Genomic DNA, 18022 nt, shown 5'->3' on the forward strand with positions numbered 1-18022 from the left:
ATGTTGTGTCCGCCAAGGAACTTGAAGCTTTTCACCTTATTCACTGTGGCCCGTTCAATGTGGATGGGGGTGTGCTCCCTCTGCTGTCTCCTGAGGTTCAGGGTCAGCTCCTTCATTGTATTGAGGTTATATTCTTGGCACCATTCCGCCAGGGCCCTCAACTCCTCTCGTAGTCTGTATTGTCGTTGTTGGTAATCAGGCCTAGCACTGTTGTGTAATCTACAAATGTGATGACTGAGTTGGAGATGTGCGTTGCAACGTAGTCATGGGTGAATAGGGAGTACAGGAAGGGGCTGAGAATGCACCGTTGTGGGGCCCCTGTGTTGGGGGCGGCCCGTCAGGAAGTCCAGGACCCAGTTGCACAGGGCGGGGTTCAGACCCAGGGCCCCAAGCTTAATGATGAGCTTGGAGGGTACTATGATTTTGAAGGCTGAGTTATTTATCCTAACTGCCATTGGTAATATAATAGTGATGATGTTTAGTTTATTAGGATCCCCATTAGCTACCGCACGTACAGCAGCTACTCTTCCTGTGTCCACATAAAACGTACAAATACATGACCAAGTACAGAACAGTAATAGACAAAAACGACATAAGATATTACATTCAATTCAAAATAAAGAAATTAAATAAGATATAAGTTATATATAGGAAAGACACCAAGACCAAAATAGAATACTATTTACACACTATTAATAAACAGTACCAGTCAAAAGTTTGGACACACCTACTCATTCAAGGGTTTTTCTACATAGTGAATAGTGAAGACATCAAAACTATGAAATAACATATATGGAATCATGTAGTAACCAAAAAAGTTATAAATAAAGTAGCCACCCTTTGCTTTGATGACAGCTAAGCACACTCTTGGCATTCTCTCAACCAGCTTCACCTAGAATTATTTTCCAACAGTCTGCACATATGCTGAGCACTTGTTGGCAGTGGCGTAAAGCACTTAAGTAAAAACACTTTAAAGTACTACTTAAGTCGTTTTTGGGGGTATCTGTACTTTACTTTACTATTTGTATTTTTCCCAACTTTTACTTTTACTTCACTACATTCCTAGGGAAAATAATGTACTTTTTACGCCATACATTTTCCCTGACACCCAAAAGTACTCGCTACATTTTGACAGGAAAATTGTCCAAATCACACACTTATCAAGAGAACATTCCTGGTCCTCTCTACTGCCTTTGATCTGGCAGACTCACTAAACACAAATGCTTTCTTAGTAAATGATGGTTAAGTGTTGGAATGAAAATGGTGCCATTTGCTTTACTTAATATAAGGAATAAGAAATGGTTTATACTTATACTTTTGAAGTCCATTTTGGCAATTCCATTTACTTTTGAAACTTAAGTATATTTAAAACCAAATACTTTAATACTTTTACTCAAGTAGTATTTTACTGGGTGACTTTCATCTTTACTTGAGTCATTTTCTATTAAGGTATCTTTACTTATACTCAAGTATGACAATTTAGTACTTTTCCACCACTGCTAGTTGGTTGCTTTTCTTTCACTCTGTGGAGGCCAGGTCATCTGATACAGCACTCCATCACTCTCATCCTTGGTGAAAATACTAAGTGCAAACCAGATAACTGTCACAGACAGTCTCAACAGCAAAGTATCCCCACACCATCACAACTCCTCCTCCATGCTTCACGGTGGGAACCACACATGCGGAGATCATCCCTTCACCTACTGTGTGTCTCACAAAGACACACGGCCTCTAATTTGGACTCATCAGACCAAAGGACAGATTTCCACCGGTCTAATGCCCAAGCAAGTCTCTTATTATTATTGGTGTCTTTTAGTAGTGGTTTCTTTGCAGCAATTCAACCATGAAGGCCTGATTCATGCAGTCTCCTCTGAACAGTTGATGTTGAGATGTGTCTGTTACTTGAAATCTTTGAAGCATTTATTTGGGCTGCAATTGCTGAGGCTGGTAACTCTTATGAACTTATCCTCTGCACCAAAGGTAACTATGGTGTTCCTTTCCTGTGGCAGTCGCAAAAACTTGATGGTTTTTGCGACTGCATATATTTTGATTTGTTTAACACTTTTTTGGTTACTGCATTTTTCCATATGTGTTATTTCATAGTTTTGATGTCTTTACTAGTATTCTACAGTGTAGAAAATAGTTTTAAAAAACAAACAAAACATGAATGAGTAGGTGTGTCCATACCTTTGACTGGTACTGTATACATATAGTACAGTTAAATTAAATCTTTAGAAAGAGGAGAGGCGCTGTAGTACAATGTGTTTTTTATGTGTTTTTTAACACTGAGTAACCTCTAGTGCCAGAGCATTCCATGATGACATGGCTCTATACATAACTGAGTGACACGTTTAATCTGTTTTTTTGTTTGGGTACCGTGAAGAAACCCATTGTGGCGTGTCTGGTTGGGTATGTATGTCTGTTTGAAGTGTATGCAAATAGATTAGGCAAGTGGTTAGTCATTTTCAACACACAAATGCTTGTTAAAAAGACTAGAGGATAAGTGGGTGTTGGTGAATGGAAAAATGCGGAGTCAGGCGCAGGACACAGATATGAGTAATAGTGCGAAATTTACTCAAAATATAAATAATGTTCCAACAAGGAAAAACACAATAATCCAGAGCACAAAAAACACGAACCCGCATGACAAACAATAACGCACAAAACAGAGAGGGAAGCCAGAGGGTTAAATAAGGAACATAATTAATGGAATGGAAACCAGGTGTGAATGATAAAGACAAAACAAAACGAAAATGAAACATGGATCTGTGGTGACTAGAAAGCCAGTGACGTGGACCACCGAACGCCGCCCGAACAAGGAGAGGGACCAACTTCGGCAGAAGTCGTGACACCATGAAAGACAATCATGCATGTTGTCGATTTTAGTTCTGTGTGTGCAGTTAAGGGCAAGGTGTCCTGCTTTCTTTTGAGCCAGCTGCAGCGTTGCTAGGTCCTTCTTTGCTTCAACTGACCATATGTGAGTTTTTTCAGGAATCTAGGCATATGTCGCTCGTCACTACTTCATAGGAGAACCATTTGAACGCAAACTTTAAAAAATTCAATCTAAATGCGTTTTTTGGCAGAAATGCCTCCTGGAAAATGTGAACTTTCATGTTTCTGAATAGCAAATGTGTATGCCATCTGTAAATATGAATACAATGGTTAAATTTTGAGCCCAGTGGGTTTAGCCACAGAAAAGGCCAGCAACCTTCCTGCTAGCCATGATTGGCTGAGATAATGAGTGGACATGCCAAGAGATGAGTTTGGATTGGTCTGCCATGTTGCACACATCTGTCTATTTGAGTTGATCAGTATGTGTAGGTAATCCTGTCTAATGCTGCTTTTAAAATAAATATATCACGTAGTAGAAATGCTGTTGCTTTTCACTTTCTGGAGGACCGAGTTTTGAAATCAGTGGAATTAGAGTATGATAGCTAAGGAGATGGAGAAAACAGTCGCCGGATGACATCTTCAAACCAAGGGAAATCATGGCATCCATGACAGAGTCAGAAGCGACCGTTCATGTATAAGGACGGGTAAGATAGTCTAGCTAGCTACATTTTTATATATTACACATTTCTAATTTTGTCAGAAAGTTTTTAGTTTTCATTTCAAGATAAAGTGTACTGTTAGCTAGTTAGCTAATGTTAGCTGGCTGGATCGCTTGCTAACGATATGTGTATGATCTGTGTAGTAATATTATTCATATCTCAGAGCCATTTGCTTTGCTAGTTATAGCCTAATGTTAGCTAGCTAACATTGAACCTGGTTGCAGATTCATGCAGGGTAGTAACATCATGAGTTGGGATTATGGTTCATTGTTTAGCAAACTAGCTAGCTAGCTACATGTCTTAACAAAAGACTCCACTATGCAAGTAACCATTTCAATATAATGTTAATGATGTCACTGCAAAAACTGTTGATAGACATAGTTGGTAAATTCACTCTGGCTGTGTACTCCGATTTCAGAGCACTCTCATCTGAGTGTTCCAGAGAGCAGAATAACTGACGAATTTACGAAAGCTCAATACCCGTTGTACACTAGGGTCAAAAGTAGCGCGCTATATAGGGAATAGGGTGCCATTGTCTTCTCAACACTGCCAAGCATCTCTAACAGCTCACTCTCCTTCTCCTGCTGTGCTAGCAGGGTTGTTGTGACTCAAGTCAAATACTGTACAAGAAAGATGCATAGAAAAACAACATATTGCACATAGTTTCTGAGGGAGAAAAAAAACAGGCTGCTTCCCAAATGTCACCCTATTCCCTATAAAGTGCACAATTTTTGTACACCACATAGGGAATAGGGTGAACTTTGGGAAACAACCCCTGCTCAGCACAGACAAACCCAATGTTGTGGATTCCCATCAGTGTGGCCTTTGGCAAACTGACAGTCCCAATGAGAGGGCTCTGACCCATTGAGTGATCCATCGTTCATGGCGTCTATTGGGTCAGTCTCGGGACATCAAAAATGGCATTGAAGCTTTAACCTTTAGCCCTGTTCCTGTCTTGGCTGAATTGAATTACACAGTTGAATTGAAGTTGGGAAACATTATTCACCAGGTCGGCAAGGCTAGAACATCTGAGACCCACAATGGATTGTCAGGGTTCTAAGGTGCAGAAACACTTGTCTGTCTGCCTCTGTCTCTCAACCCCTCTTTTTTCTCCTCTTTTCTCTCTGGTCTGTCTCACACTCAGGGTCTGTGTCTCTTTTTAGTCTTGTCTGCTTGTCTTTGTCTGTCGGTGTCTTTTTTGTCTTTATTTTGTACACCCTTCTCTCTGTCTCTCCCCCTCCCTCTCATTCCCTCTCAATTCAATTACATTAAATTCAAGGGCTTTATTGGCATAGGAAACATATGTTAACATTACCAAAGCAAGTGAAGTAGATAATAAACAAACGTGAAATTAACAATAAAAATGTAGAGTTAACATTACACTCACAGAAGTTCCAAAAGAATAAACACATTTCAAATGTCATATTATGTATATATACAGTGTTGTAATGATGTGCAAATAGTGAAAGTACAAAAGGGAAAATAAATAAACGTAAATATGCGTTGCATTTACAATGCTGTTTGCTCTTCACTGGTTGCCCTTTTCTCGTGGCAACAGGTCACAAATATTGCTGCTGTGATGGCACACTGTGGTATTTCACCCAGTAGATGTGGGAGTTTATCGAAATTGGGTTTGTTTTCGAATTCTTTGTGGATCTGTGTTATCTGAGGGAAATATGTGTCTCTAATATTGTCATACATTTGGCAGGAGGTTAGGAAGTGCAGCTCACTTTCCATCTCATTTTGTGGGCGGTGTGCACATAGCCTGTCTTCTCTTGAGAGCCAGGTCTGCCTACGGCGGCCTTTCTCAATAGCAAGGCTATGCTCACTGAGTCTGTACATAGTTAAAGCTTTACTTAAGTTTGGGTCAGTGACATTGGTCAGGTATTCTGCCACTGTGTACTCTCTGTTTAGGGCCAAGTAGCATTCTAGTTGACTTTTTGTTAGTTCTTTCCAGTGTCTGTCTCTCTCTCCCTCACACGACATTGTGTGTGGGTATGATGGTCCTGTCCCTTGTTTATCTCAGATAGACAGCCTTGAGGTCCAGATTAATCTTCTGCCTGGGTGAGAAAACAGAGAGGGAAGGGGGAGGGGAGGAGGGAGGACCTAAGGGGACAATTGGGGGTCAGTGAGGGAGGGAGATGGGAGAATGAGAGAGGGGACAGGATGGGGAGGAGAATGATGGTGTATGCGGTCAGTGAAGACTATTAGAGGTGAGGAGGGTTGAGTGACTGAGCACATCAAATCTGCACTAAATCGAGAGAGTGAAGCAGAATCTACTGCAGTTGCCAAAGGGTCAAGTTGGTTTTATTCAGATGTTATTCAGATTGTCAAATTTGAGAACCTTCTTGCACATCAAGGACACAGAGCCACAGACGACTGGCACATGACGTGAATGCTGAGAAGTGATTTCACTGTGAGAGTAATTTCACAGAGAGGTGAGACAGAGGAGAGATAGAGAGAAACGGAGGACAGAGAAGGAGAAACAGATGGGGGCAGACAGAGAGAGAGTGGGAAAGAGAGATAAAGAGAGTGAGGAGGACAGACAGACCCCTGAGATGCCACTGAAATTTTGCTGGTGAGGAGAGAGGATGCTTGCCCCGAAGCGCGGGGCATCTTGTTATGACATGCATTATCTGAATTAGGCCCACAGAATTATACCTACGGAGGAGCAGCTTCTATGGAGGAACTTTATAACGTTGTACCAGAGCAAACGTTAGCTAGCTAACAAGCTTGTGTGTGCAGAGCAGAACTAGAATTAAAAACACGTCTTACCTTTTGGGAGTTAATAAATCCAATGAGAAATCGTATCCTTAACTAGCATTGAAAAAGTGAATCCATTCTTTTAAACATCTCTCCCTAATTTCTGAATCGTGCTTGTAAAGTAGTCAGTAGACTATAGTAACCTATGCTTCAAAGGGGAAGGGCTGGTACCCTACATACTGCCACTGGGAAAATTTTCCAGCTGGCAGACAGTCACTGGAATATGTTTCTGAGTGACAGAGTGAGGGCTTTGAATAGGCGCTTTGTTTGCGATTTTTGTGGGACTGGAAAAACATTTCTGGAATGTAAAAAAACCCGTTATTAACCCGGTTCCCATGCTTTAAAATAGCAGTTAGGTTCCGGAACAGTATACTTTCGTTTCCGGTTCGGGTTCTGTTCCTCAAATAACGTCGTTATTTTCCTGTTTTCGGGACTGTTCCCTGAACCGGTTCCAACCCTTGCAATGGACCGAGGAGAAATAGAAGACTGAATGTCACACCCTGATCTCTTTCACCTGTCCTTCTGCTTGTCTCCACCCCCCTCCAGGTGTCACCCATATTCCCTACTTATCCCCTGGGTATTTATGGATGTGCTTTCTGTCTGTCTGTGCCAGTTCATCTGGTTTGTTCAAGTCAACCAGCATTTTGTCTCAGCTCCTGCTTTTCCCTAGTCTCTTTTTTTTTCTCTCGCCCTCCTGGTTTTGAACCTTGCCTATCCTGCCTCTGAGCCTGCCTGCCGTCCTGTGCCTTTGCCCCTACTCTGGATTACCGACCTCTGCCTGACCTGACCCTGGGCCTGCCTGCCGTCCTGTACCTTGCCCCACTACTCTGGAATATTGACCCATGCCTGCCTTGACTTGTCGTTTGCCTGCCCCTGTTGTTGTGATGAACATTGTTACTTCAACACAGTCTGCACTTGGGTTCGACCTGAAACCTGATACTGAACCGCTCAGCTGTCAGCTCCGACACCCGAGGGTAACCATGATGCCAAAGCCTCGACGTCTTCCCCACTGGAAGGACAGGAGAACAGATGTAGGCCCAGTGACAGTGATCAATGCAATGAGATGTGTGGCACTGTGGTGTGTGTGTACTGTATGTGTGCGTACGTGCATGTGTGTGCATGCGTGTTAGTAGTAGTGTAGTGAAGAGAGGGGATTTTTATCCACTTTTTCATTCAGCCGCAGCACACGACGTAAAGGCAGAGAGAAAGGTCAGTATCTAAGCAGCTGCAGAAGACAAATGGTTGAAGGCACATTTCTATTTAAACCACTGTTTATATAAATGTATGCTTCTAAGAATGAGAACACATGTTTAGCTACAGTACTTCTCTGTGGAAATGTGTTGTGCCTTAACACAAACGCGCAGTGCCATTGGTATATTTGAGCTGGTACTCTATCTGTAACCCAGAACGAAGCCTACGTTGCATCTGCTGTATTCCAGATTTGACAGAGGTTTTGATACCTCCATCCCCACCATCCGTCAACTCTTCGTTCTACCTTATGAATGGGCGTAAAAGCCCCTTTCGCTTCCATCTCTCTCTAAATGCAAATGCTAGGCAGAGCGGTGCAGTCAGTGTACCGTGTTCAGGGGACTTCAGAGCTGACCATTTGCATTGTGACTGTCACCGCGGCCGTGCACTCTAATAGAAACTTTCTAACAGTGATAAAAAAGACAGCGAAGACACAGATCAGCAGGAGACCCTCTGTAATAAGACAGGTTAGGACAGAATGCAACCTGACTTCACAAAGCCTTAACATAAAGCTGCAGCAGGTATAAGAGTGAGCCAACTTGGCACATGTTTCTTGGGGAATCAGTGAGGAAACAATGAGGATTTGGATTCAAAAGCCACCGACTAAAAGGGAGGGACTCTGCTTTGGAAAATGATCAAATAAACAGAAAGAAAATTCTTCTTCTTGACACATCTTTTTCTGTTTCTAAAGACGAATTGATTTAAAATGCAGCCGGTGTGAGTCACTGAAAACACACACGACAGCAGCAAGTAACAGTGTTTGTTAATCTCTCAAAGAAGGACCCTGATCTCTCCCCCTCTCCCTCTCTATGGCTACAGATCTCATCTCCTCCTTTCTCTTTTTATCTGCCTGAACAGACAAAGGGAAGCGGAGGGGAGGCTGCCAGCCTAGATCAGAGGACTTCAACCACACAACCAGCCATTCAATCTGAGAGAGATACAGTGCCTTCGGAATGTATTCACAACCCTTGACTTATTCCACATTTTGCTGTGTTACAGCCTGAATTCAAAATGGATTAAATTGATTTTTTTCCCTCTCATCCATCTACACACAATACTCCACAATGAAAAAGTGAAAACTTGTTTAAAAAAAATGAAATACAGAAATATCTCATTTACATAAGTATTCACAGCCCTGAGTCAAAACTTTTAAGAAGTATTTCTGGGTACGTGTCTAAGAGTTTTGCACACCTGGATTGTGCAACATTTAACCATTATTCTTTTTTAAATTCTAGCTCTGTCAAATGTGTTGTTGATCATTGCTAGACAACCATTTTCAGGTCTTGCCATAGATTTGTACGTAGATTTAAGTCATCACTGTAACTCGGCCACTCAGGAACATTCACTGTGTTCTTGGTAAGCAACTCCACTGTAGATTTGGCCTTGTGTTTTAGGTTATTGTCCTGCTGAAAGGTGAATAAATCTCCCAGTGTGTAACTAAGTGCGCTGAGAGTCGGGAAGCTCAGGGAAGTTCAGGGAGTGAGGGATTTAATCAATAAACAAAGCCTAAAACAAAACAAGAAACACGAACAACGCACAGACATGAAACTGAAACTAAAACAATAATGCCTGGGGAAGGAACCAAAGGGAGTGACATATATAGGGAAGGTAATCAGGGAAGTGATGGAGTCCAGGTGAGTCTGATGACTTGTAATCATTAAGGACTGGGGACGGTGGTGACAGTTGTGCGCCATAACGACCAGCCTGGTGACCTAGAAGCCGGAGAGGGAGCACACGTGACAGTACCCCCTCCCCGACGCGCGGCTCCAGCTGCAGGATGTCGACCAAAATGACGATCCCATGGATCAGGACCGGTCACTTCTGCTGAGGCGTGGGAAACCTGTCAGTCCGGCTGAGACGCGGGAGCATGGCGACCTAGAGCGCCGGAGAGAGCATACGCAACGGTATGGGAAGGAACCAAAGGGAGTGACATATATAGGGAAGGTAATCAGAGAAGTGATGGAGTCTAGGTGAGTCTGACGCCTTGCAGGTGTATGTAACGATGGTGACAGGTGCGCGCCATAACAAGCAGCCTGGTGACCTAGAGGCCGGAGAGGGAGCACATGTGCCACAGTGTCTGATGAAAAGCAGGCTGAACCAGGTTTTTCTCTAGGATTTTGCCTGTGCTCAGATCCATTCTACCTTTTTTTTATCCTGGAAAACTCCCCAGTCCTTAATGATTACAAGCATAACCATAACAAGCATACCCATAACATGATGCAGCCACCATTATGCTTGATAATATGGAAAGTGGAACTCAGTTATGTGTTGTATTGGATTTGCCCCAAACAAAACACTCTGTATTCAGAAAAAAAGATTTTACATTAATGCCTTGTGTCAAACAGGATGCATGTTTTGATTTTTTTTTAATTCTGTACCGGCTTCCTTATTTTCACTCTGTCAATTACGTTAGTATTGTGGAGTAACTACAATGTTGTTGATCCATCCATCCTCTGCAATTACAGCCATTAAACTCTAACTGTTTTAAAGTCACCATGGTTTCCTTCCTCTCCGACAACTGAGTTAGGAAGGATGCCTGTAACTTTTTAGTGACTTGTTGTATTGGTACACCATCCAAGGTCTATTTAATAACTTCACCATGCTCAAAGGGATATTCATTGTCTCTTTTGACATTTTACCTATCTACCAAAAAACGCCCTTCTCTGCGAGGCATTGGAAAACCTCCCTGGTCTTTGTGGTTGAATCTGTGATTGAAATGCACTGCTCGAATGAGAGACCTTACATATAATTGTATATGGGGTACAGAGATGAAGTAGTCATAAAAGAATCATGATAAACACTATTATTGCACACAGAGTGTGTCCATGCAACTTATTTTGTGACTTGTTAAGCACATTTTTACTCCTGAACTTATTTAAGTTTGCCATAACAACAGGGTTGAATATTTTTACCTTTTCATTTTTAATTCATTTGGAGGAGAAAAAATATGAATGAAAAAAATAATTCCACTTTGATATTATTGAGTGGAGGCCAGAGACACAAATCTAAACTGAATCAATTTTAAATTCATGCTGTAACACAACGTGAAAAAAGTCAAGCGGTGTGAATACTTTCTGAAGGCACTGTAGGGGGTGGGTATCAGAAGTAGCAAGATGCATGAATTTATCTAACTAAAGCAAAGGGTTTAAAAACTACTGGTAATTTACCAAAGTTACTGGAACTTTCAGTAATGTTGGTAATTATCAGGTAATCTATGGCAATCAATGGTAACTTTTGTCATGTATAATAATTGTAAAAAATTATAATAATGTATAGTATTCATTTTGTACATTTGTCCATACTTTCCATGAGTTTCTAATGGATAGGCCATATGGTTCAAGAGAAAATAGCCTAATTAATGAAAAAGCATCTAATCAACAATGGCATTATTTTCAATTAACTCTGACACTCTTCTAACTACTGATTTTTCACAACTGCCACCAGTTTGGCGCCAGCTTTGTCATTCTGTGTTGTATTTAAAATCATCTTATTTTATTATTTTATCTATTGTACATGTGATAAGGCCACACTGAGGGCCAGAGTTAATTACAGACACCTGTGATAATCGGAAGTACCCCAAAAGGCCACTAGATGTCATGTGATAAAATTCCATAAACTTGAAAGTTATCCAAATTCTTGAAAGTTTACAATCATAACTAAAGCATATACCATGCATAAAACATGAATGGAGCAATTAAAACATTGAAAAAAAATTCTAACAACATGTAAGTAGGAGAGAAGTAGAGGATAATGAGCTTTTAAATGGCTTTTTACAGACATTGTGGGAGCCACTAATTGAAGTAAAGCTTGGTAAAGCAGGATGGCTTTGTGATGTGGCAGTCAGCGTTACTAACACACACACACACACACACACACACACACACACACACACACACACACACACACACACACACACACACACACACACACACACACACACACACACACACACACACACACACACACACACACACACAGTTTCTGAACATAACTAATACACCCTAAATTATATTCAACATGAAAAGAACATCCAGAGTACACTGTTCAAATTGAATTAAGAATTTGGGAGTCAATGGATTCTGAAGGGTTCGATACATATCACCTGTTCTGGGATATCAATGTTGATGAGACCAAGTTTTGGCACTTAATCATATGCTAGCCAAGTGTAACGGATGTGAAATGGCTAGCTAGTTATCGGTGGTCGCGCTAAATAGCGTTTCAATCGGTGACATCACTTGCTCTGAGACCTTGAAGTGGTGGTTCCCCTTGCTCTGCAAGGGCCGCGGCTTTTGTGGAGCAATGGGTAACAATGCTTCGTGGGTGTCAGTTGTTGATGTGTGCAGAGGGTACCTGGTTCGAGCCCGGGTACGGGCGAGGTTTAAAGTTATACTGTTAAACAAGGATGTAGTGTATTCCATTCAGATATGAACTGGCACCCATCTGACCATGGCCGCGGGCCACTTTAATAAGGAGCAGGGAGCCTGTCCAGGTGAATAAGGATTTAAGTGACACACACACACATAGATATACACACACAGAAGGACACACACATACTGACACACTAGCATGCACACACACACGCAAGCACGCACACCACAAAAACAAACTGAGCCAATTAGTGCGGGAAGCGAGAGGTTCACCTTGTAGCTGAGTAGACAACACCATCACGTCCTACCTCATATGTACAGTGTACCATTAGAGGGAACACACACAGAGCTGGTGCCGATACTACAGTGCAGAACCCATAGGACCAAAACAAATGCAGCAGAAGAGCTCCTAATACATTGTGTTACGTGACCCTTGTTTCACAGTGACCTGCACAAAATGGACCGGTCGTAGCATTTATCATTATTGAAACACAACGACCCTGAAAAAGCAATATCAGTAGAGCACCAACAGTGAACATGGTTGAAAATAGGTTGGCGTGTGGGAGGGGAGTATAGAAGGAAAAATATAGAAGGAGAAGATTGAGAAAGAGACGAGACGCGACAGAGGAAACAGAGAAACGAATATGTGGAAAAAGGGACGTAGACACAGATATTGAAAAAGAAAGTACGGGCTGCAAAGGACGGGAGAGAAAATGTCTAAAACAGAAACTATGACAACCGTCAAGGGACCCAGAGAGAGAACTAGGAAAGAAAGAAAAAAAGGACACACATTAGCTATGTTTCCCTTTGATTGGCGATAGATTTTCATGCAAACATTCTCAAATCTGCATAAAACTGAATGTACATTTTCCCCCCCCCAGAGATGTGTTTCCATCAAACTGATTTATTGTGGATAAAAAGCTGTGCGTGATGACGTATGCACATCAAATGAACTTTTTCAGTTAAATTCCCATGTACCGGTTTAAAAAAAAAAGGTGTTAAATGGGTTTCCATCGCATTTTCAACTCAACTGACGGTCAAAAACTGTAGCGTTATACACTGTGTACAAAACATTATGAACACCTGGTCTTTCCATGACATAGACTGACCAGGTGAATCCAGGTGAAAGCTATGATCCCTTATTGATGTCACTTATTAAATCCACTTCAATCAGTGTAGATGAAGGGGAGGAGACAGGTTAAAGAAGGATTGAGGACATGGATTGTGTATGTGTGCCATTCAGAGGGTGAATTGTCAAGACAAAATATTTAAGTGCCTTTGAAGAGGGTATGGTCATAGCCACGGGAAGTAGGGGTGCTGAGGTTGCTGCAGAACACCCTATTTATGATTCTATATATTTTGTTAAAAATAAAAAAATTCTCCACAAAAGTAGTGGAGGGCCTTTACTAGTCCTGTGTTAGCAGATTGATATAGCTGTCTGTGGAGCGGGGCAAAACAAATTATTCTGGAAAGAAACCGAGGCAGGAAGCCAGGAAAGAGGCAAACAGACAGACGATAGAGAGCAATGGGGCAAGCCAAACACAGGCAATCTCTGTGGAAATGGCTTCAGCGGAGAGATAAAAGGGGTGAGTGAAGAGGTGGAGGGAGAGGTGGAGGAAGAGGAGGGCTCTGAGCTCCCCTGTCTGTGTGTGTGTGTGTGTGGGGGGGTCCGCAAGAGGATGGGGAGAGAGGTGGGTGAGCATTTTTCGCAGCTATGGAAGGTCTTCACTCTCAACTCCTTCCCACATACAGTTTACATTTACAAGTAGTCGCATGAACCCTGCTCATCCCTCCATCTGTCAATTCAAAAGCAGAGCTCTTTAGAAGGGCAGGAAGTGATTTAACAGATCAAACACACTTGCCTGTCACTTTTACTTCTTCTCTCTCTCCTTCTTTCTCGCTCTCGCTAATTAAACCTTAAAGATGTAAAACGGCAGCGACGCGCGCATGTAACGTAACCTCCTGGCAGCCTTGAGCTGTGATAAAGACACTCTGGCGCACATTCATCTTCACACGTCATCCTTCAAACCAGAGATCAAAGAAGGAACAGGAGCTGCTGTTTGAAGTCTAATTAAACTATCGGTCCCCCCCCCCCCCCTTGGCTTGTGAGCAGCTGCCGGCCAGCAACACCGTATACTACACAGAACAGGGTTCCATTTGAGACACATCCATTGTGTAGTCAGAGCTACAAACACACAGACCAATCAAAAACCAGACCCTGAGCCAACACACGGCGAGCAGAGAGGACACTAATAAGTTCATCTGACACAGAACAGAACAGAACTGGGCGAACTCTCCCTGAGAGTGAACATTAGGTACTCACACACACAGAATAACCCAAAATCGTAGAACTCACTGTAACCTTCCTGTCGCTGTAACCTTCCATTCTCCACTTTTCCAGACGGATGAAGGCAACGTGGAGTACTGCAAGGTGACTTCAATCAGAACAGCTCCCAGTTTAATTCAATTCAAAGAACTCTCTTATCTACAGAATAGCCATCACCTAGAGCGGGGATGGTCAACCCCCCTTTTGTAGGCTCGTGGATCAATTTCCAAAATCTCAGTCGGGGTCCCAGCAGTTGAGAGTTAGAATAGTAGAAATGTGGTTGTGCGTCAGCAGTTTCTCTCTTGTGATGTTAGTCACCGACTGTCATTCAATTAGCCCATGTCAGCTAACATTTTTAAGATTGGTAAGTTAGTCTAGCCAGTTATCTACCCTTATCTACCAACAAGGGTGCCCCCATTGATTGTGTTAGTCTCTCTTACTCTGCCCTGTGGATTTTTGATTACTATTGCATGAAATGAGTTATACAATTGCAAATTCTTCTCTTTGGCCCATGGCAAAATGTGTAGCATTGCAGAAAACGTTGCCCCATGGCAAATGGGAAAAAGTACTCTGTCAAGAGGGGGACCGCTAAGATGTTGTGCTCTCAAGGTGGGAGGAGCCCCCCAACAACGTTTCACTTAGGACCCCCAAAAGGCTAGGGCCAGCTCTGACTGCATGTGTGTGTATGGATGTGGAGAAGCAGACCCGCGGGAGGCAAGGGGTCAGAAGAGTCATCGTGTTGCAGTTATCATTTCCCTCTGTCACGGTGCTCTACAATGACATGCAGTGTTGTTACTCCCTCATAGCTTAATCTCAGGAAGCGGCGTCTGAGCCTGCCTGACATGTCCAGGGAAGGTCTGACTCCAGAATTAGTTATGTGTGATTGCATTCCAAGGCCAGGTTGAAGTTTTTTTTATAAGAAACATTAATGTGTTGAAAATTCCAAATTGTTTGCAGTCAACTTACACGAGAGCACTGACACACCCACTTACCCTACCAGACATGTTACCAGGGGTCTTTTCACAGTCCCCAAATCCAGAACGAATTCAAGAAAACGTACAGTATTATATAGAGCCGTGATTGCACGGAACTCCCATCTCACGTTGCTCAAGTGAACAGCAAACCTGGCTTTAAAAAACAGATGAAGCAACACCTCACAGCACAACACCTCTCTCCTAGTTTACCTAAATATTTTATGTGTCTGCACTGATAGATCCCACTCAATGTAAATTTAATGTAAGAAAATATAAATAATACATACAGGCCTAGAATAGTAGGTCTCTCTGTGTTTTTTCTCTAAGTGTTGAGTCAGTATAGAACCTTTTAGTTATATTTTCCATGTTTTAAATGTATGTAGTTCTGTCCTTATCTATTAATGTTCTGCATTATGTCATGTTTCGTGTTTTGTGTGGACCCCAGGAAGAGTAGCTGCTGCTATCGCAACAGCTAATGGGGATCCTAATCAAATACCAAATACCAATTCCATATTCCATCAGGTCTGACCAAGGCAGCCAGGGAAAGGTTAGGTTATCAACCTGTAATGGCTTTTGCTGGCGTTTCTCAGTGTGCTGTTGTTCCTCTCTCCAGGTCTTCCTATAAGCCTCAGAGCAGACTCCCTGCTTTATTTCTGTCTGCTTGGAGTATGGGACATCCGGGTGCTGGAGGGGCCAAAATGTTTAACACCTTTTCCCAAGTCCATTTCACACATGCCTGGCTGTGTCACGAGATAAGGCTGCAACCCCCTCTAACACACACGTCAATACAGGGGAACTCAGAAGTTTACATACACCTTAGCCAAATACATTTAAACTCAGTTTTTCACAATTCCTGACATTTAATCCTAGTAAAAATGTATGTCTTAGGTCAGTTAGGATCACCACTTTATTTTAAGAATGTGAAATGTCAGAATAATAGTAGAGTGATTTATTTCAGCTTTTATTTCTATCACCACATTCCCAGTGGGTCAGAAGTTTACATACACTCAATTAGTAGCCTCCTTGCTCGCACACGCTTTTTCAGTTCTGCCCACAGATTTTCTATAGGATTGAGGTTAGGGCTTTGTGATGGCCACTCCAATACCTTGACTTTGTTGTCCTTAAGCCATTTTGTCACAACTTTGGAAGTCTGCTTGGGGTCATTGTCCATTTGGACGACCCATTTGCAACCAAGCTTTAACTTCCTGACTTATGTCTTGAGATGTTGCTTCAATATAGCCACATAATTTTCCATCCTCATGATGCCATCTATTTTGTAAAGTGCACCAGTCCCTCCTGCAGCAAAGCACCCCCACAACATGATGCTGCTTCACGGTTGGGATGGTGTTCTTTGGGCTTGCAAGCCTCCCCCTTTTTCTTCCAAACATAACGATTGCCATTATGGCCAAACAGTTCTATTTTTGTTTCATCAGACCAGAGGACATTTCTCCAAAAAGTACAATCTTTGTCCCCATGTGCAGTTGCAAACCTTAGACTGGATTTTTTTATGGCGGTTTTGGATCAGTTCCTTGCTAAGCGTCCTTTCAGGTTATGTCGATACAGGACTCGTTTTACTGTGGATATAGATACTTCTGTACCTACACTCATGAAAATGAATGAGCATACAGCTGTATGCATGTTTTCAAGAACTCTCTGGTTTTCCCATCACCATAAAGTTGAGTAATCCTGATTTCAATTGAGATGAATACAGGACTCACTACTCTCCTGAGGGTAGATCAGAATGAGTGACAGGCAAGTGCTACTCACACTTAAAGTGCTCACACTTAAAGCCAGTTCTATTAAGTTCTATTAAGCTGAACTCGTTGAGATATACGTGCAGTTCATTTTCTATGGTTGGTTCCATGGAAAATCAAATAGAATATAGAACCATGTCTATTCTACGAGCTGTAGCTGGCAAGAAGCCCCGAAGCACTGATTCAGGTGCAGCGGCAGTAAGAGAAGGGGGGAGTCAGAACATAGCGAGACCCAGTGATAGGGCAGCAGCTGTTTCTGTGAGAGTAAAGGGAGCGGCGAGGGGTGCACAGCAGCCTTTAACTGTTAACCAATCACAGGCAAATCATGACTAATTAAGCACGTGATAGTCCCTCAGCATCCAGAGAGAGAGGGAGAGAGATGTACAGAGACGGACAAAAGTGAGGACGAAAAAAAGAAAGAGAGAGAGAGAGAAAATAGAGAGAGACAAAGAGAGAGAGAGAGAGAGAGAGAGAGAGAGGGAAAGAGAGAGAGAGAAAAAGAAAGAAAGAAAGAAAGAGAGAGTGAGACAGAGATACATTTAGAGAGTGAGAGGAGAGAGTTTGTGAGTTCTAGCACACTCTCTGTGGCTGAGTCGTTGAAGAGGGAGACGATGTGGGCTCAGTCACGTTGTGTCATATCATAAATGTGAAGGCAGGGGACAAGTTTCTGACAGCACAGTCATGGAATTTCCCTTCAGACAGATGGCTCATCAATAGTAAAACTCTGCACAGTTGCAGCGCAGGAGGAGATGGACTAGTGTGAGTGTGCGGCGGAGCGAGGGTGAAAACAGCTGTTGACTGACAGTTTTGTGGAGCTGAGAGAAGGAAAGCAGCGGAGCAGACAACATCAGGGCTGACTGAGACAGTTTGGACTGGGAACCTCGGAGTGACAGGGGTAACAGGACTGATAGACTTCATGGGGTCAAAGGCTTGATGTTGATGTGAGTACCTTTTTGCCTTTTGTGCTATATTTTCTTTTTGTTCTGTGTTTTGGGAATGTTCTACTCTTGTTAGAAAATCAAGTCCTCTAACACCATTA

At 42.4% G+C, this 18022-nt stretch overlaps 1 protein-coding gene across 1 annotated transcript in view; it reads left to right on the forward strand.

Annotated features, from left to right (window-relative positions):
- Positions 1-17275: 17275 nt before the first annotated feature.
- LOC110500258 (dopamine receptor D4) overlaps positions 17276-18022 on the forward strand; it is a 33051-nt gene continuing 32304 nt past the window's right edge. The window contains exon 1 of the mRNA XM_021577515.3: positions 17276-17924. The gene's annotated coding sequence lies outside the window, so the exon portion shown is untranslated. The remainder of the gene's footprint in view (positions 17925-18022) is intronic.

This window comes from Oncorhynchus mykiss, chromosome 21 (genome assembly GCF_057628025.1).
Source record: "Oncorhynchus mykiss isolate SJ-2025 chromosome 21, ASM5762802v1, whole genome shotgun sequence".
In the NCBI taxonomy this organism is placed as follows: Eukaryota; Metazoa; Chordata; class Actinopteri; order Salmoniformes; family Salmonidae; genus Oncorhynchus; species Oncorhynchus mykiss.